A 22,557-nucleotide genomic window follows, 5' to 3' on the forward strand; every position below is an offset into this window, starting at 1 on the left:
ATAGAGGGAGCAACTCTAACAAATTACCGAGTCATTTGTCATTTCAGGGCCTTATCCTGGGGTCATAAATTCGCTACGTATACCATTAACATGACCCGATTACACTTTCAAAGAAATGAAACGTATCCTACTAAATTTGACATTGCGATTATCCATGTATACACAAATGTATATTGTAAACGTTCTATACGTTAAAGGGGAGACAACTCTAGAACGTCGGTAGTTAAATACTAGTGATATCATTTTGACCAATAAATTGTAATTTTAGGTATTATCTGACATTTTTTGAAATGTATTTTATATTTATAATGTATAAATATATAAAATGTTAATAAACATTTATGTGAAATTGTTATAGCTATCATTACATGTCTAATTTTAATGCGCAAACATTCAAACATTACAATACCGACCTACCATTACTAACACATTCAAGTATTTACATATAATAAAATTTTACCATGAGACTGTATCGCTTCTCGGCCTTTTGGCTAAGATCAAAGTGTAGTATCTGTTCTTATCAGCTTAATATCTGATACGTACCCCACCGGGGTACTTCGATATTAAACTGATTTTTGGACATAGGTGAGATGTCAGGGGCTTGCTCCGCTCTTGCCACGGGTTGGCCCGGTATTGCAGTACCTCCGGGAACGGCCCACTCTCCCCTGGGAGAGTAAAAATCAAATTAATGTGAGAATTAAGATAAAGTAGGCTATCGTCATTTGCTCGTCGTTAGCATTATATCATATACATGTAAGATTTAGCATATATACCTTAAACGCCTTGTTCGACCAATACCATATCTAATTGGAGTAGTTAAAATAATCCCGTTTTCTTACAATGGCATTAACAATAATTACATAAATATAGTTGATAATATCTAGAACGAATACGGCGAAAACTACGATGGCCGAAAACGGAGTGACAGAATTGTGTTACTAGTAACACATTTTCGACAGCAAAATATGTACGTACAAATTTTGTGTCAAAAACCTAGCCAGTATTACACGTGTAGGTATGAAAGAAAATACCATTTCTAATTTTATTCGCTGATTTCATATGAAATTTTATAAAATATACGTTTTATCATACGAACATTAAATTTCATGATTACTGTAAAGCAGAACAGCTGAACTGAATATCGATGTTTTTGAACAGTGAAGATATAGAGGGAGAATTTGAAGTATGTGGTGACAACGACTGTCAATCTGATGCCAAGGAAAATCAACAGATGGATTCACCAAAGTATCAACTTGATACTGAAACGGAATGTGTTTATTATTGAACAATTTAAAAAAAATCTACAATGTTATCATATAAACATTTTGTGTATGTAGATATTAAAGCTATTCAACCCGAAAGTCACAAAATTTAGTTAACCCCAATGCCGAGGGTTTAACAACTCTTTGTGATCCCGATGACAGAATAGTTAACCCGTCCCCTCATATCCACACATACAAGAGTATATATCGACGTTTTCATTACAATCCTCTTCTTTACAGTAATTCCCGCTTAGTTTCTGAATTGATGTTCAATCTTTACCGAGAAAACACAGTGACGTCACGAGGTGGGATTACATGGTTGTATGTGTAATAGATCTCTCTTAAATATACATGCCTTAAATACCTAAATTAGATCGAGGCTAACTACATTATGTATATGCAATTAATGCATCATATCTTACGAACGGTCCCTAATGTTGAAGGAGAGTGTAGATTTATCTGTATAACATGACAATAATACATTGTTAATTAGTTAACCATCAGTTAATTATTTGTATGTGTAGTTCTTTTCCACATAATTAAGTTCAAGTGTATTAAAATCCATACATGTGTTTTACATAAATGGAACTAATATCAAATTATTATATATAACAAGTGTTTAGTTATTTACCGTAATGTTCTAAGTAAATGAGCCAGTTGATATCTCCATGCATATAAACTTTTCATAAAAATGAAATAAAAATTTTTGTGCATTATCAATATGACAATAATTTTAGAGTTAAAAAAATCTTAAGTAAAATAAAGTAACTAAATAAATATCAATAATCAAATCAGAACAAGCGTTCAATTCCTTATAAGAAAACCTAATATATTTACCAGTTATTATCACATTTGCGATACAACTTTTAATTTCATTCGCAAGACTTCCTTTCATTAGTTATTGTATTTAGGTTTAAGTAGATGATCTACAGATGTACATTTATATGTTTGCTCATGCTTATGCCCGCGTCACACTGTTCCGATTTTGATAACCGATGGACATAAGAATATAGAATTTTCAATTTCTAAATATCTAAAGGATTGTGTATGGTTTGGCCACTATTTGGCCCAAAATCCATCAAATGTTCAAACTTGTTATTTAGTAATTAAATTGAATATCAAATATCGAGTACATCTTTGATGTAATATATATGAAATTTAAACATCATTGCTGTTGTAATTGCTATGGTAACCATCCCAAATATGCAAAACTTATGAAAATTTTGAAATTTAGTCAATTTTAGCCATTTGTTGGTAAGTTTCTTTTTTTATCTGGAAACCATAGAGCGCATCCTTGAACAAACTTTATATTTCTCCTAAAGATGTATCTGCGGTTCCTACACATTCAGAATAAATGCTAAATTTGTTGAAGATTGCGCTCTATATTTTCTTAGACAAAAACTATATACAATAAAATAGGTAAAAAATGACAAAAAATTTCAAATTCAGTAAATTTATGCATATTTCGGATGGTTACCATGACAAAATTAGAAAACATTTATTTATAATCAAAACTCTTGACTTTTTTATAGTGCTATATCCCTGAAACATGCCGCCTAAAACACTACGCAACACACCACAACCAGTCACATTGTACTAACCAGTCGTCCTATATGTTGAGCGCTAAGCGGAAGCAGAAACTACCACGTTTGAAGACTTTGTTGTGTCCCGGCCAGGGAACAAAACCCAGAGCCTATTTTACAGATGAAGGGGTTTTATTAAAGAAAGAGAAAGCGGGACCCCAAATTCTGTATATAATATGTCAAGTTTTTAATGAAAACATTGTGGCGAGGTGTTTCAAACCTGAATATAAAACATTGATCTGGTAGATAAGGCCGTCAACAATCGATAGTGACACATTCTGACCCCGAAAGACCCGTTTATTTGTATACGCCGAGTCAAAACCCGGACTCGCACCGATATCCCTTGTAACTATCGACCTATTTTTTGTAGTAGCAAATTATTATTGATTTATATCGATATTTATGATATATGTTAACACAATTCATTCAGTAGGTTTTTATTTATACAACATATTTCAGAAATATTAGTTTGATGCTGAAAAATAAAATTGATAAATATTTCTGCATGTTTTCAATATTGACACATAAATGTATATTTTACTTGCATGCACGTCCATACACAATTTATTTGGTTGAGTTGATCAGTGGAAATGTTTTTTTTTTTCTTTAAATATTAAAACAAAAATGGATTACTTCGTTATTTGTTTCAGTAGTACTGAAAAGTATCAACAGCTTGAGACAGAAAGGAGGAGGAAATCAATATTACAATTAATGCGACCCGTTTATAAATCGTGTTTCTACCACAATAGGCGCTGTTATTCAACTCTCAGGGTATCAAATAAACGATGCAGCTGTTGATTAACAATTTGTTTATACCACACGTGGTATAAACTCTGTACGCATTCGCTAAAGCTCGTGTCTTTTGTAACTTTTAAAAAATAACTCACTCGTGTGGAATAAATTCCATATCCAACAACCACTCATTGTGCAACCTCTATGTATCACACATAGTGAAGTTCAAACTACATATTTGAAAAAAAATATTGTGAATAACCGGAGGTAGTGAATATTTTTTATTTACACAGTATATGAACCCCTTATGTGAACATTTTGTTTACAATAATAGACATAGTAATTCATTTGTTTTCTTTTCGTGCATTGCATGATGATAAGATAAGTATATATATATATATACACAATTTATTTGGTAGGCTTATCAATGGAAATGATTTTATATATCAGAGCAGAAATGTTTAACTTGTTTTGTTTGTGTCATTAGTACCGAAAAGTAAAAGTAACAGCTTGAGAAAGAAAAGGAGAGGGAAATCGATACAAATTATTTTGGTAGATTTGTTCATTGGGTTTTGTACATTTAAACATAAATGGTTTACTTAATTTTTGTTTGTGTCAGGTTACTGAAAAGTATCAACAGCTTGAGACAGAAAAGGAGAGGGAAATCGATACAAATTATTTTGGTAGATTTGTTCATTGGGTTTTGTACATTTAAACATAAATGGTTTACTTAATTTTTGTTTGTGTCAGGTACTGAAAAGTATCAACAGCTTGAGACAGAAAAGGAGAGGGAAATCGATAACATGAAGGAAGAAATGGACCGCCAACGTCAAAGGTAGAGTAAATATAATAGTTTCAAACAATTTATTTTGAAAATATCAATTTCTTTCTGTAACGCGTGTAACAACTAACCAAAAAACAAAACATGTTGTGTATTGTTTTTGTTAATGTATATACACATTACGGAAACTGAGATGCCGTTCTTAGAAAAATTGAGATATCTTAAGATTACGAAAGAAATAAGGATATGAAAAAGAGGAAAGTACATGTATATAATCCATCAGAAATTTTCTTAGCACATTGTGATGTATGTTTTACATGAAATCATGTTTAACCCTATGCAAGCCTTGGATTGGTGCACGATTTACCCCTCGGGTTGTCATTTGGATAGTAGGTTTACTGTGATCAATAATGATCAACTATTAAATGTAATATAATAAAGATTAGTTATTGACTGGTTTGTAGGTAGCTACGGTGATTTATCAACCATCAAACACCAATACTCTGCTTCGGTTTCAGGTGATATCACTTTTTGGGGTTGATATTTTGCCGATTCGAAAACTAGCCGATAATTGAATATACAAATGTATAATTATGTAAGGGCTAACAATATTTCATTCCTTTAATTAACAATGAAAACATGGCAATTTGAGCGTGCTTGATTTTATTTCTTATTTTCGTAGAAAGACTAATTACAACGTACTTTCCAGAAATATGATTGCATTTGTAAATTCCCTAAATAATCAGGAGATTCGAAATTTAGAATTGGTAATCATTGTCAATTTTCATCTAACAATCGAAGTATATATAAGAACATTATTTTTAGTTTCTTAAACGTTTCCCCCAAGTAATAACAGGAGATTTCTTTTGAGCTGGCATTGAACCAAGTCATACACTATTTACTGGTATTGTGTCTTTAAATACAATCTTTTGTTTTTATTAGTAAAAATTATGAACTGCAAAGTGCTATGCAGGAAGCAGACAAGTTACGTCTGAGGTATGTATCGAAGTTTCACGGTTGAATGAGAATTGGAAAAAATAAGTTGCATAAATATTATATAATATAGATCTTCTCTAATTTACATATGTTTTTGTATGTTAAGCCCACCATCATCAGATGATGGACTTTTCAGATCGTCTATCGCCCATGGTCCGTGGTCCGTCCGTAGACAATTCTTATCAAAAGTATTGCAGAGATATTACTGAAGGGATCTCTCTCAAATTGCTCTGATTGGCTGAAATATCTAAAAATATCTAAATTTAAACCAATCAGAGGCCTCCATTTTGTTTCCATGACAACCAATCTTTTTGAAAGCGATATCATGTTATACACCATACTCCATAACCACTATACACCAATTTTCACCTTAATCTGACAGTATTTAAAAGTGTGGACAAATTCGACAACGTGCCAAATATTTCGAGCAAACCCAATATCCTCAATTTTTATCCTGCCAAAACTTTTGAATTTTTTCCATGGAAATCAATTCATCGTAAACACAATTAGAAAATATCGTTATAAATGGGTATAAAATAAAGAATGAAGTATTTTTTATTAATAAAAATAACTGAAAAATAAGAAATATGTTCAAAAGGTGGACACAAGGGGTCCCCTCGCCACATACCAAAAGTGTTGTTAGAAAACATCATATTAGGGCATTTATGCCTTTTCAAAAATGTCAAAGATATAAAAAACATATTTAAGTAGTTATGTACCTAGATCTTTACCACTGCAAAATTTGGAGAAAAAAAAAAAAAAAAAAAAAAAACCAATCGGAGCGTGGGCGGATTTTGCAGCCCAACCTTTTCAAACATTTTTTGCAATAATTTGAAATTAATTTGATATGTTTAGGTTGTTTAGCAGCATCAAATTATAACAATTTGATAACATATATTTAACAAAATATAATTCAGTCTCTACGATATCTCCTTGAAAACAATTATCATTTCCTTTTATTGTGTACTGATGCGACGAAGCTAGAAGACGCTTCATACATATACATTTGATATCATATTCTTCTCTAGATCTTCATCTTTGGGAACGAAAAAATATCTGTACACGAAAATAGGGTCATCTTCTTTGCAGTTCTTCGCTGTATACTTAAAACCAAAACCATTGAGTAGTTCAATTAAATTTACTTTTACAGTTTCCTTTCTTAATTCATATTTTACACCTCCCTAATCTTCGTTACATTTTCATTCATTTTCTTATCATTATAATTATTGTTTCTTTGTTTTTATACTATATCAGCCTTTTTTATTACCCAATTATTTGGCATACAACTATGAAATATTCAAATCCGAAAATGGCGTTACCGTGACTTAAAAATATGGGCATTGGTGTTACTTATAGATTCGTAAAAAAGAGTCTCTTGACAAATACTACATAGCACATATTTTATTTCATTAAAGGAATGTTTCGCCCAACCGAATAAATATTTTTTGTAAAATCTGATAAACGGAAGAAAAGATGAAAAAACATATTAAAATACCTTAATTTAATTTCTTTATGTGTATGAGATTGAAAAAAATGTGTTTTTAATACAAAATTGAAGGAAATCCTTGATTTATTACGGTGTCTGTCAGACAACATAGTATGCAAATGAAGCTGCGATGGATTGTGTTGTCGAAATTTCGCGCATGCGCATTGTTACGCACTAAAAGTAAACAAAATGGCTGAACGAAAGTGTGTGAGATAAAAAAAAATCTGAATCGGCAACAAAGTGGGTGAAATTATAATGGGATCGATAGCACCCTAGGATATCTATAGCGAATTAAATTCAGAGATGGCATGTAGCAATAGAAGAAACAGAAGCCACATCTCAAGCGGAACTTGCCCGGATCTGTTGGGACTCGTGTAACGGCATTGCACGTGGTTTATATGCCAGCGCACATACAGCCGCAGACTAACTACATGTATGTTTGGTGTACTAAGCTAGCGAGCGTATGTAAGTAACATGAAGTGTTTTAGATTATATGATATGTATAAACAGTCCATCATACTTCGATTGTTTTAACTAAACATGCCGTGGCAAACTGTCACTGCCATCTGACTTTTTGTTGCACGCTTCCGTTTGTTGCTGCGCCCTCGTTTTGGAAAAAATACGTCATGTTCTATGTAAAGCTTGACTTCGCTCTATTTATAAAGAAGTATTTTCCTGGTCAAGCTAGGCAACTGACCATCCATATTGTTCGCTGTATGCATTGAAAATGATCTGAAGATTACATCTATGTACAGGATAAATTTCAATTCCTTAGTCTTTATATTTCATTGGGCGAAACCTACCTTTAAAATCAATATAACATAAAGAAGATAATTTTATCCATTGATGTCAATATCTTCCTATCCTTCGGTTGTGAACATAATGTGTTTGCAACATTTCTACGTTTTTCAGACAGTTTCCAAACATTATATTGTTTATAATAATGACATTTCTGATTAAAATTTAATATGAACTGAATATCAAACTGAGTACATTCAATGTTCATATTTAGGAAATATATTATGATAAGTATTTTAAAAAGGACACTAGATTCTATTTCCTTTATATCAGTTGTATAGCCAACGTTTTCTCTGATATATCGTATCACATCTTTATTTTCTTTTTCTTTCTTTCTTTCCTTTTTGAAAGTGATTTTGATTTCAATTAGTTATTGTGATGAACAGTCATGTTTCTTTATTCTGTCTTCTGTGTAGGTTAAGCAAGCTTGCTGGTGCAAAAATGACAGAAGGAAACATAGTAGATCTCAGCGATCCAAATAGACCCACAAAGCTTGCGGAGAAATTCAAATAGTTTTATGACAATTAAAGGACCAATGCATATGAAATATTGACAGTTGGAAAAAAAAATGTCTACAACGAAACATCATCCATAACGATACTTCGTACAATTTTCATTGTAAGTATCGTCTTATTGTCGAACATTATAGTTTTGTCATTGTTTGTTTCTACTAAATACCATGCCAACAGTAATTGTAAACACGACGATCAGTCTCCTACCTACTAGAACAGAGTGTGACAATAACTACATCAATTACTGATTTGCTAATTAATCATCAAATATCAAGTCAAAGCATAAAAATGATTTAAACCTAATAAAATAATAAAAAAACTAAAACAATATATCTGATTACCTAATCTGATTTCGTTTTTTTACATTCAAGAAATGTTATAAGGAATGAATGAATAGGGAGATGCGCTTCTCATCATTAAAGACAATTAAAATGAATCTGTAGGATCGAACACGTTGTTCATATATACAAAGAGTCAGAGATTTTAAATTTCAGTTCTTTATATTTCTTGTAACATTTTCAACATGTATAGTTACGTTCACATAGCCAACAATTACAAATTAATATATAGATTTATGTGATCTTATTGTTTCAATACTAGGACCATCAGGACATCAAATTTTTAAGTCAACCTGACTTTATTCATTGTTTTGTTCGTGTCTGTTTGTAAGGCCTGTTCTAGTGTCAATTTATATTCTTAATTAAGACCATTTTCTGTCTGACCAGGTGAAGACAACACTAAAAGACGACCATGATGATACAGGAGCTAGAAACATACATAGAAGCATGTACCCGACTCTCCTGGGAAATGGAATTACAAGACCCTCCATTACTTATGTTGTGGGACCTGAATAAAGACGATTCCCCAAACGATAAGTTTAAACCCTATACACGGGGTGGTAAAAAGTTAGGTATGTGATTTGGTCTTGTCTCCTTCGCCATGAAGGTGGTGAACGTTTGACAAAATGAGTTAACAAACTCTACCAGTGAAAAACCTAGGATCAGTACTGTAACGTACCGGGCGGGGGTTGTTACCAAGATATACTTGGGTCCCTGTTATGAATCACTAACTACACTACAACAGCCAATATATACAAATAATGATGGTTACTACAAGTAACATTATCCAAAGCTCTATGTACAACACATGAACATCATGACAGAGTACCTCTCTGAACTACAATACACAAGCTGAAGGGAGACAACCCCTATACACAATCGGAGCGCAACACAAACAATGCTGATGAATACGTACACAAACAAACCACCGGACAGCAGCAACTATATACTACAACAACTGCCTGTCTCCAAACGTGTATACTTCGACACAAACTGAGGTCACCGATCACTGTGACTGAAGCTGAGACCCTGCTGTTTGCGATCATGTCGCCAACACTAGCTGTATGGAAACCAGGCCTACTCACGACTTGTCTATATCGTGAGTGTTTACGACTACTAGCTAGTGGTCGTAAGACGATGTCGTGAGTAACATGTACCCTACATGAATTGACAACACAATACGGATGCCTGCTTATGTACAAGACACTGACACATGTACGGATCAAACGTAACTACCGACTACCGTGGTACAACTATCCACCATCGAGCTAAAGCTCGGGCCTGCTGGTTGTTACACCAGCCAAGTACCTCAAGACCTATATGTCATGAGCACTCGATCACGACTAGTAGTCGTTAGTCGTGATACTATGTCGCGAGCACCTCGCGACCGATAGTCGACACCACAAACTACACACAGCTGAGAGCTATGCTAGGAATGATCCGCTGGGTATGACACTGATCAAGACAAGGCTTCTTCAGCCACAGCTGTCTCTCAGTGCTGACATCTACTGGAGAGTGTGACTCGATAGTCGACGACCAGAACAAAGAGTGAGAATTTTCTCAGCTCGCTTCCTTTTATAGTGCTGGAGGAAGGAGCGCCCCTAGCGGCAAACAGTGAAACTAAAATCACACCGAGTCCTTGACACAGCGGTAAGGCCTATTTTCGCCATAGTACATATCATTTTACTAGCATATAGACCTGCATACAAATTGTTGTGAAATTTAGTCTACTACGTATATGACAAAAGATTTAAGATATTCAAAATATATACACAGAAAAACTGGCATTAGGAGTATTGTGACATTGTTTTCCGATGTATAAAAATTGAAGGTATCTTTGTAAATATTTATCTGGTTTAAAATTTCAAATGTTACCATGAAATCATTTATATACAGATGTTCTACTAAATGGTATATATACAGAATACAAACAATTCATTGACTCGCGCCCTATCCGGGCCTCGAATTCACTATCTATGGCATTCAATCGCCTAACCAAACATACCTGCGCCTTCTACCATCGCGCCATATCGACGTCCCCCCAAAAAGACGTTTCTATGACGAAGTGATCATGGGAACCGGTTCGATATGCTGACATGACCACTTTGAAAATGTCAAATTATACCTTTGGATCAACAACACATAGTGCATTTGATAAATTATGTTAAATAATAATGACATATCAAAGACACACAATTTATATATATACATGTATTTGCATGATCAGATGGTACAGTCTTAATATTTTTAAGATATATATTTTTAAATAAAACATATTGTATGATTTCTGTACCCGCGTTGAAGCTAAGGCATTTGCTTAATATCCATCTTACAAAAGTAGCAAGAGTTTTAAGTGTTGCACATTTAGAGTTATGTCGCCTGGTTTATAAAATTAGTTTGTTTGCATTATTCCGGTTAGAGGATCCGGCATTTGTACACAACTTTGCCGGCTGATTGGTCCATTATTTGATGGTATGTTGAAGTTTTCTTCTTCAGGCAGCCATTTTGGATATAAATTTTCACTCTTAATAACTCATACTCTTCCTCCTATATTTAAAACAAGGATTTGGGACATCTTACCTTTTATTTATTAGGGGCAATTTCGTTAACTCCACATTGACACCTTTTTCAATGATATAAGTATGACACATTTATATACAATTTCACACTAATTGTTGTTTTATTCTTGCGCCAGTGTATAGATGCATGGGATGACGTATATTTATTTCAGATATCAATACAATGTATATGTAATTTACTGCCTGCTAAATAAGGTTGAAACAGAACACAGTAGATACACCTTTGTCCAAATATACATAAACAGAAGCTAGCAATGTAGTAAACATACTGATGTTTTTATTTGTCAACATCATTCAATGTTATCGCCTTTTTGTAGTCCGACTTTTTCTGTTATTGATATATCTTCTTTCACGCCGTCCTATTTGTAATCAGAAAACATGCATGTGATTAAAGTTTAATATTGTGTGTTTATTTTGTTATACATGCCAAGGAGAACATCGGATCTGCAATTATTTGTGACCTTTAAGTTATATGTGTCATATCTTTATACAAAATGTTGACCTTTTGTTTCACTTCAGAAATCTATTGATATCACAAATTTTGATGGGATATGATAAGCTTTAAAATTAATCTAAAACACATGACAAACATGTAATAGAATATTGATACAGTTTACCACAGCAAGGGAGACAACTTGTGTAAGTTATGCCTGTTGTTTGGTGATTTTTCATATTTGTTTTGAAATAAAATTTTTAATTGAAAAATATTCAGTTTAAAAATGTGTTATTATAATATTCACATGTATGTTTATATAAAGTGAATTATTCACTTTATAATTACTGACTATTAGAATCTAACATGGGTCTGTCAAGTGGTAAACCCGAGACTTTGGCTAGTCAACCCAAGGCTTGGAGAGGGTTGGCGACCAAAACTTTAAACGAGGGTTGATATATCCCAGTCCAAACGACAGACTCATGTTTGATTATTTCTCTCCCATATTGTAAAGAAAAATTCAAAACTCGACAGTCGTCTCCGCATGTATCGATGACGTCATCGTAAAGCGGGTGTGAGCACCTGCGGGATAACCTTGTCAAGTATGGGAGAAAAAAAATAATGTCAAAATGTGAAATGTCTTTCTCAGTACATGTAGTAAGCATACGTGGTTTCTGTAAAGAAAAAAACACGTAAGAAGGAAAACACAAGGCATAACACTCATTCTTATCAAAATTAATAGCAATGTGAATGTCTAATATTTACAACTTTATGCGATGGACATATCTGTTCATATTTCAAAATCTGTGCTTGAATAAATCGATATGCTGATTTTTGTCTATAATAGTCCCGTTGTTTCGGACAGATATCTAAGCACTGCAACACGATTTCGAATCAGAGACATCTGCAGAAATATGTATTATGTAGCACACATCACTTACCATGTAGCACACATTGTTTACTATGTAGGACACATCACGTACTATGTAGCACACATCATTTACATTGTAAGACACAAAATTTATTAAGTAGCACATACGACTTATTATGAAGCACACATCTTTCACTATGTATCCAATGGAAATTAAACGACTAGTGTGTATATACGTGTGTTTCTAATCAAATATGTTTTATTTGCATATATATGGATAAGATTAGATGCGTATGATCCGTAAATGCTATTTACACATGACCGTAAAAGGTGGTCAAAATGATGAGACCGAGATAAAATGTATTTATATATTTGAAGCATGCCAAGATATTTCTATACACGCATATCTGTATTAATTAGCTTTTACCTACATCAATACATATAAATTACTCACTCTTGACAAATGCTAAATAAGCTTAAATCTGCAAAAACAAACCAGTAAAAAAAACTAACAAAAAGCTGCAAAAGCTTTTTGAACAAGCATTAGTAATGACAAACTGGAAATTGCTTATTTGGACGTCTTTGTTATTGATAAAAAGATACGCAACGACTAAAATTTTCAATTGGCATTATACATGAATTTAGTTTTAAATAAATTCCAATAGTTGGGCGCGAGCAGGACATGCCCATCTTCAATATAATTATTTCTGAATGCAAAGTTCAGTTATCATTAAGCATTCCATAAAACTGATATTACTCAAGCATGAAGAGGCAGCAGTGAGAATTGCCGCCCTGCAATGGAAATACAAAGTTTTAAATTAAACCAAACAAGCCTGTTGATCCTTGAAAAATTAAATTTGATGACAAATGAAATTATTGTGATCTGAAGAGGCAACAGCAAATCATATCTACTAAAGCAAAACGGATAGGAAATAATGGTTAATCTTTCCGTAGACTCCAGGTAAAAGTAAAAGTCTTTTATAAAATATTGTAATTTGAAGTGGCAACAATCATAATGTCCATAACTGTAGCACGAGAATATTCGAGGAAATCCATGTCGAGTTCAGCTGATCCACAGAATCTTGCAGATTCAGCTTCAAATCAAGGTCTGTGAAGATAAAATAATCCACCAGCTTCCCCCAGAATGGACATGCTCATATTCTTTTCACATGATGTATATTCATATCGACTACAATCTGCAAAATAAATCAAATTCCAAAGCAGCAGAAATCCATCGAAATGAGTAAAAAAGGGATAGGTGGGCGGGAAAAAACATCCTTTGACATAAATGCATTAGGTCTAATAAACATCAATATATATTCTGAATATTTTCAAGCGTACGTGCCTACCGTTCATCGTTGACTCTTTGAAAGGAATGATTGCCCAGCGCCCTTTATATTGAATTATTTAAAACTACAAAAGGGACAAAACTCTGACAGTAATAAATACTTGACTTCTTTCAAGTAAATGATCAAGGATTTATAACTGATGATCTTTTACAATAGAGGGCGTTTATTATTAACGCTAATACCTGCTAATATTGTAAAATTGTACCGTGTGAATTCAAATGTAATTATATTTAAAAAAAAAAAAAAAAAGAAGAACATACAGAAAGGTTGGAAGTCGACACAGAAAACCACTGTAGTTGTAGTGACCGACTGACCAACAGGACCAGCAATACCGCAACACTGGTCACTATCACAGTGGTAAAGTCGAAGAAGCAGATAAGGAGATAATATCCATGGTGTTTACTTTCCCAATCCAGTTTGCTCTTTGCATGGACAAAATCAGCATGTGTGATATACATATGTTATAACAAGTTGTTAAAAGCTCTTTTTGCCAACAAAAAGTGACAAACCATCCAATAACATTATCAATTTTGTCGGCGGTATTCTTTTACTTGGTTTCACATGCATGTTCATTTTTTTACTATAATCTAGATATGAATAATTATAAATGCACAATATTACGCATAATCTACGGATTAGTCTGCGTAATGTGATCGTTTATATGTTTATATGTAAATGTGTACACACTATGTCTTCGTCTCCATTATAATTTTATATATCAATATTCTATTTACCAGGCTGTAGAATAATAAGTCAGTAAAAGAAAAAGCTATATACGATAAAAACGACATTTATCCTATAACTATGCATGTTACACAATGGAAAAATCTTGTAAGAGCAGTTGGTTATCGTTTATTTTTACACACCCTTGTCAAGTGTGTAAATACCTGAAACAACTCTCATTGTTAAATACCTAGCTCTCTTGATCCGAACGGATTTCATCTAGGGACTATAACGATTTATTTAAACCGCATTGCATTTATGCAAAGTGATGTTGGACAGTTATTCGTTATCCTACCGTATTGTCTGTAAAAAAGGAATTTGCATAATCAACATAATACTGGCTCTCTACTTAGGCACTATATTATATGGCGAAACGATATCATAACGCAGTGTTTGGTGGTAGGTTTCCCTGAATGCAGACGAGAAGCAAATTATCACTGTGACTTTTACGAGCACTGATTTATTGATTTGTTACTACATATGTAATGCTGGGTTCGTTGGTGTGTATAACTGAATGTTCCTCACAAGTAATAAAATATTTAGATGCGTATTATTAACAAAGAAACTTTAATGATTCAGGTGACCATTAGACTTTTACCAAGTTTTAGGCTTAGTACGCATATGTCAGCTACAAATATTATCAATTGTTTCTAGCGTTACATATAACTGCCATTTTATGTTTGTAATCATTTTCATTTGCTGATTACATTAGATTGAATATAGCCATGATAATATTCGATACATGTAAGTTTTTTTAATTAATTTGTATAAATGTATCAGATTACTGTTATGTCGAAAGCTCAGAAACAATAGCTAATTCATGGTAAGATAAATCATAAAATGTCACTTCGATAAAAATAACTTGAACTATTGGATAAATAGACCACATCGTATTTTCATTAAAATGTCATTTTTGTGTTAAATCGTTTTTTAACGTAATACTGGGACTAAATACGGTAATTAGCAGTAAATACAACTCTGAACTTAACGCTTGCAGTTCTAAGTATTTCTCGTATGAAAGTACAAAGTACTTGGTTGAATTCCCTTGTTTGATAGAATTAGCAATGTCACTTTTAAAAGCCGACACTTTTTAGTATGTTCTGAAGTACATGATTGGATCCCGTGGTGATTGAATATATCATGTGGAAATATGTTTCACCTCAGAGATGCACAATGGACACATTTGTAGTAAGTTTATGTAATGCGGAATCTTAACACCGGACATTGTAATTGCAAACTGGTTCCTTAGCTCGATATTGTTTACCTTCTAGGTATACATTACGGGCGCTGATTGGGACTTTATCTTTTTGTAATCAAAATCAATCTAGTGTACACAAAATTGAATTCTGTCACAACGAAATTATTTTCGTCTTACAAAATTATCTTCCAGAACACAAAATTTATTTCTGTCATGATAAAAGTCATTTTTGTGGACGAAATTGTGTTTTGTTAGAAAAAAGTGAAAATTGAACACAAAATTCAATTTTGTCTACATAAAATTCATTTCTGTCATGACAATATTCATTTATGTGGACGAAACTGTGTTTTGTTAGACAAAAGTGAAAATTGAACACAATAATCAATTTTGTGTCACAAAAGTCAATTTTGTCACCGAATCCAAATATGGATCAGTCTCATCACGATTTTGTAACGTGGCCTCTCATTGGGTATAGTGAACTGTACCGTTGGTATTGCACGCGCACACGGTGATGGAGACCGCAATCACATGTGTTTGTATCATCCATTTCATTCTTGTGGATGTTTGATATACGTATTGATCAGTAGAATATGTCCCGACTTCTTGTGAAAGGCACATGCTCTGGAATATCATTTATTAGGCCTAGTAGATATAAAGATGGGGCGGGAGGTTAATAAAACAAGTACAGGCCGTGTACATGTACGTACAAGGGAAATGCACGTGAATTGTCATAAGCGTAATGATTACAGACATGTTCAACAAATATTCGTTCACTATCACCACTTCCAAATCTGCTTACCATTCGCCAAAGAATGAGAGAACTGTAAGCGTTTCAACCAATCCGTTAGAAGCTTAAGAAAAGATCAAACATGGACTCATTTGCATACTAAACTGACGACAATGAAGTTTGTCGAGACGAAATTGAATTCTGTCGAGACGAAAATGAATTCTGTCAAAAAAATGACATTTGTCATTACAAAATTTATTTTTGTCAAATCAAAGATAATTTTGTTTCACAAATTTTTATTTTGGCATCACGGAAATGAATTTATTTAAAAAAAAAAACATTATTTTGTAAGACGAAAGCGATTTTGTTACGAAAGAATTCAGTTTTGTATTCACAAAGTTTGAATTTCGTCATGACTTTGGTCCACTGAAAGATTGTTTCTAAAACAAAACTTATTTTTGTGATATGTTATACATTTTGTTAATTTGAACTCATTTTTGTTGAACAGAATTAAATTTTGGTGTGTGATCCTATGGTGCCTGAGTGTAAGTACATCATTAATAATGTAGGATCCTATAGTGTGTAATTGTATGCACCTCATTAGTAATATAGGATTTAATAGTCTGTGATTGTATGTACCTCATTAATAATGTAGGATCCTATAGTGTGTGATTGTATGTACATCATTAGTAATGTAGGATCCTATAGTGTGTGATTGTATGTACCTCATTAGTAATGTAGGATCCTATAGTGTGTGATTGTATGCACCTCATTAGTAATGTAGGATCCTATAGTGTGTGATTGTATGCACCTCATTAGTAATGTAGGATCCTATAGTGTGTGATTGTATGTACCTCATTAGTAATGTAGGATCCTATAGTGTGTAATTGTATGCACCTCATTAGTAATGTAGGATTTAATAGTCTGTGATTGTATGTACCTCATTAATAATGTAGGATCCTATAGTGTGTGATTGTATGTACATCATTAGTAATGTAGGATCCTATAGTGTGTGATTGTATGCACCTCATTAGTAATGTAGGATCCTATAGTGTGTGATTGTATGCATCTCATTAGTAATGTAGGATCCTATAGTGTGTGATTGTATGCATCTCATTAGTAATGTAGGATCCTATAGTGTGTGATTGTATGCATCTCATTAGTAATGTAGGATCCTATAGTGTGTGATTGTATGCACCTCATTAGTAATGTAGGATCCTATAGTGTGTGATTGTATGTACCTCATTAGTAATGTAGGATCCTATAGTGTGTGATTGTATGCATCTCATTAGTAATGTAGGATCCTATAGTGTGTGATTGTATGCACCTCATTAGTAATGTAGGATCCTATAGTGTGTGATTGTATGCATCTCATTAGTAATGTAGGATCCTATAGTGTGTGATTGTATGCATCTCATTAGTAATGTAGGATCCTATAGTGTGTGATTGTATGCATCTCATTAGTAATGTAGGATCCTATAGTTTGTGATTGTATGCATCTCATTAGTAATGTAGGATTCTATAGTGTGTGATTGTATGTACCTCATTAGTAATGTAGGATCCTATAGTGTGTGATTGTATGCATCTCTTAGTAATTAGATTATAGTGTATTGTATGACTCATTAGTAATGTAGGATCTTAGTGTGTGTGATTGTATGTACCTCATTAGTAATGTAGGATCTCCTATAGTTTGTGATTGTATGCATCTCATTAGTAATGTAGGATTTAATAGTCTGTGATTGTATGTACCTCATTAATAATGTAGGATCCTATAGTGTGTGATTGTATGTACATCATTAGTAATGTAGGATCCTATAGTGTGTAATTGTATGCACCTCATTAGTAATGTAGGATCCTATAGTGTGTGATTGTATGCATCTCATTAGTAATGTAGGATCTATATAGTGTGTGATTGTATGCACCCATTAGTAATGTAGGATCCTATAGTGTGTGATTGTATGTACCTCATTAGTAATGTAGGATCCTATAGTGTGTGATTGTATGCATCTCATTAGTAATGTAGGATCCTATAGTGTGTGATTGTATGCATCTCATTAGTAATGTAGGATCCTATAGTTTGTGATTGTTATCATCTCATTAGTAATGTAGGATCCTATAGTGTGTGATTGTATGCATCTCATTAGTAATGTGATTATAGGTGGTGTGATGTATGTACCTCATTAGTAATGTAATTATAGTGTGTATGTATGTATGTACTCATTCCTAGTAATGTAGGATCCTATAGTGTGTAATTGTATACACCTCAATAGTAATGTAGGATCCTATAGTGTGTGATTGTATGTACCTCATTAGTAATGTAGGATCCTATAGTGTGTGATTGTATGCACCTCATTAGTAATGTAGGATTTAATAGCGTGTAATTGTATGCACCTCATTAGTAAAGTAATGAATTGGGATGGATAATAATCACTCACGAAATTTATGTTGGATATTTATTATAGTTTAAACGGTCAATATCCAATAAAGATCGGTGCATCAGTGTCAGATATGCATTTATTGTCATTAGTTTAATCGGCTCACTGGAAACCAATCATTAATGTAACGTAACCAAACCCTACAAATAGATATGCAATGGGCAATTGTATTCGTGAAAGATTTGATATATGTTTTATTTTTAATGCACGTTTTGAATTTTTTTATAACAATCGAGATATGATCAATGAGATGTGTCGAGAACATTTTGATATGTTGATATTCATTTTCAATGTTTTGATATTGATAAAGGTGTCAGGGAAATCGTCTATGTAGATATAACGACGACTGATGCTTTGATAAAACTGAGGTACCGGGTGATGAGATTGCACTTGAGGAAACGATGAACCACTCCATAGGGAGGATAATCTCCTTCTTAGGGGAGACAACCTGTGAAAAAACTTCGTCTTATAAGTAAACTTGAGCCACGAGTCGTGGGGCATTCATGGTTTCATCTTGTCCAGTAACATGGCAGAACGATATTGGAGTTAAACATAAATTTGAATCTAATCCCATTGAAGACTTCTCTCATTTAATTCCTGTCTCTGATAAAAGTACCAATGTCACTTTTAGAATCCGACAGTGTGCTTGGTGTCACACCTGATACACCATTGGATATTGAACATATGTAGATATCTTTTTTACCTCACAGATTCACCGTTGGCAAATTCATGGAACGACTACGTAATTCTGAAGACTAAAAGTAAACATTGTAACTGCAAACCGCTTCCATTGAATCATATTGTCGTTCGTTATTGCTCATATATTTATAATTACGATCTTTGGAATACTATGAAAGAGGTAAAAAAAACCCTCATGTAACACCCGAGTATTTACACCATTTTATTTCAGAAGGACCGATGACAACTTTCACGTGAAACAATACGGAAATAAACAATGTTTTATTGATTAATATGTTACATTTGCTTAAAAAGAACAAATCCCAGCACAGGTCTTCCAACAGCCGTTTCTGAAATCATTATTTGAAAGAAAATATTAATTGTTGAATGCTTTATTATTAACTTGAATGAAGTATGGAAGCTGTGACATAATGATGTAATAACTGTGAAATCAGTCGAAAGGTATTTATGATATGGAAATACACAGTCTGTATGGAATACTTGCAAGGTATGTTTATGTGTAAATATTTACCGAGATTTAGCCTTATTATTCAGGTTGCTTCGAGATTATCCATCAACTCGGAGTTTCCAACAACATTTAAAGCAATTTCTAGGAAAACCTTAGACTTCTATATTTAAAATATTTCAGCGGTTCTTACAAACAGGTCGGTATGCGTATGTCTGTGTCGAGGGTGGCCTTGGTTGTAATTATTTTGATCATAATGTATCGATAAAAAGAGAAATGTTTTTTCTGTGTTTCTGAGCTTGCTGGTGTTTCTGATGCATGTTACTTGAAGTCTGTATGTTTTTGGATAGGTTCATGGGGAGCAGGAAATCTTTGTAAAGATGCAAAATCGTTACATGCTGTTTTATTGGTGGGGCCGCGGTGGTCGAGTGGTGAAGATGTCTCGACATATTACCACAAGCCTTCCACCTCTGGGTTGCAAGTCCCATGTGGGGTATTTGCCAGGTACTGGCCGCTGGCCGGTGGTTTTTTCTCCGGGAACTCCGGCTTTCCTCCATCAATAAACCTGGCACGTCCTTACTTGACCCTGACTTTTAATATGACTCATTTGCTCATTTCAGCGCTTCATGATATCTGAAAAATCAATAAAAATGTACAAAAATGAATCATGGCGTTTGAAAATTATGACCTGAATTTTTTTTTCCAAAGTTATATCAATACATCGAGTCGACTTAGGCAAGTCATTTGGAATGTGTTGTCGAGATCTAGTTTATAACGTTGAGTTACGTAATACAAAACGAGTTCTTATGGGGTCACTTTTCAACGAGGTCTATTTTCAACGGGTTGGTGTGAAAAGTGCGCTTAAAGTTCAGTTTTCAACGGCATTCGGGGTCTTTTTTCAACGGTGAAAAATGAGCCGAGGTCAGTTTTCAACGGGGGCCGTTTTCAACGTTACATCGGCCTTATAACTCTACCCAATTTCAGAAAAAAGTATGATTAGTAACAAACCGTACAATTGATAGACAGATAATTTATCTTTAATTTGGTATATGTTTCGATATATATCATGCCGTATAAATGTTACATCGGAAAACAACCAGATTTCAACTGGTAGGACGCTGTGATGGCCTCCGATGAACAAGTCAGGGCTCTATTGGGTAATTTTAAAACCACTGTATGTCAACACTTCATCTGCATAAGAATGAAAGTTAGGTTGAAAACAAACTAACCGGCATGATAGTGCAATATGTATTATTGCCTTCTTTTGAGGGCACCATGGTCTCATAGTGTTGTCGAGGGATGGCATAGTACCCCAGCCGCCTCCGGCAACACGATCTCGACAACACTATAAGACCATAGTGCCCTCAAAAGAAGGCAATAATACATATTAAACTAGCATACCGGTTGATGTTTAGTACTGGACATGGATCTTGACATGACCTGCTTAAGATGATTACATCCTAGAGTTTCATTGGCAAGGCAACTGTTAATATGTAAGGAGAGTCGCCTTTCATAATCAGGCAGTGGGGCAGAAGACATAATACTAACATTCTACCTCAGTTAAGGCGTTGCTTGAACCTAAGGTCATAAAACAAGTCTAAATAATTTAAAAACATGCTCAAACATAGAAAAACAGCATATGCTTAGTGGACCGATGATACTATTTATTGAATATTACATAATTTATGCTCGTGACCTGGCCAATGTAACCCTAGGATGCAATCTTAAGCAGGTCATGTAAAGATCCATGTGCAGTACTTAACATCAACTTCAAGCTATCAAATCTTTGAAAAAACTTAAAATAGAATAAATGCTTAACAATGTCACTGTGACCTACTTTTTGAATCTTTAAAATCATTTTTCTAAACTGAACTTCACAAACCTAATATTTACAGTTAAAACCAGCAATTTTCTAATACTTGCTTTATTAGGATTTAAACAATGAAAATGTGAATGTTCACCCTTTGACATTTGACCTCTGTTATTACCATGAGCGCAGAAAAAATCGGATATTCTGAATAGCATACGTTATGCAGTTGAACCTAATATATCTTCATGCAAAATATTTTGCTTATCTCTGATTGGCCGTAAAACGACACAAAGTGATACCCTTCCTTTTGGTTCTGCCCCCTTGGGGGCAGGAGGGGCGGGGCCCCGTAGACGAGATAGAGATAAAGCCTTTAAATTGCTACTAGTCATAGGGTTCTGCATGGAATGTAACCAAATTTAGCCAGAAACATCCCTGTAGAAGGGTAACATAGTTTTATCAATGTTCCCAATAGGGAAATTAGAGGTAAATCTTCATATTCCTTCTAAAAAGAAACAACAATCCTGTATTCAGAACATTAATAAGTATTACAATATCCAGGTGAGCGATACAGGCCCTTTGGGCTTCTTGTTAGGTCATCGGACGTTTCGTCGTGCGCCATGTGTTAACTTTTAACATTTTGAACTTCTCGATTTCTACCACTGCGATTTAGCTGAAACTTGCATGAAATGATCCCGAAAGGTTCCGACCAAGTTTTATTTTTTTCGGGTTGATCCGAATTTCAAGATGAACGCCATAGCCACCATCTTGAAAACACGTTTTGAGCTTCGTCCAAGTTTTAA

The 22,557-nt window shown here is 33.8% G+C and overlaps 1 long non-coding RNA gene and 1 other non-coding gene across 2 annotated transcripts; both read left to right on the top strand.

Annotated features, from left to right (window-relative positions):
* The first annotated feature begins 471 nt into the window (after positions 1-471).
* On the top strand, positions 472-664 carry LOC138328668 (U2 spliceosomal RNA). The gene has a single exon (XR_011209299.1). It is a non-coding gene; the product is annotated as a U2 spliceosomal RNA (small nuclear RNA).
* Positions 665-5,298: 4,634 nt separating this feature from the next.
* On the top strand, positions 5,299-11,774 carry LOC138327925 (uncharacterized). The gene is made up of 3 exons (XR_011209133.1): positions 5,299-5,354; positions 8,055-8,256; positions 8,876-11,774. It is a non-coding gene; the product is annotated as an uncharacterized lncRNA (long non-coding RNA).
* Positions 11,775-22,557: the final 10,783 nt, after the last annotated feature.

Source organism: Argopecten irradians, chromosome 7 (genome assembly GCF_041381155.1).
Source record: "Argopecten irradians isolate NY chromosome 7, Ai_NY, whole genome shotgun sequence".
In the NCBI taxonomy this organism is placed as follows: domain Eukaryota; kingdom Metazoa; phylum Mollusca; class Bivalvia; order Pectinida; family Pectinidae; genus Argopecten; species Argopecten irradians.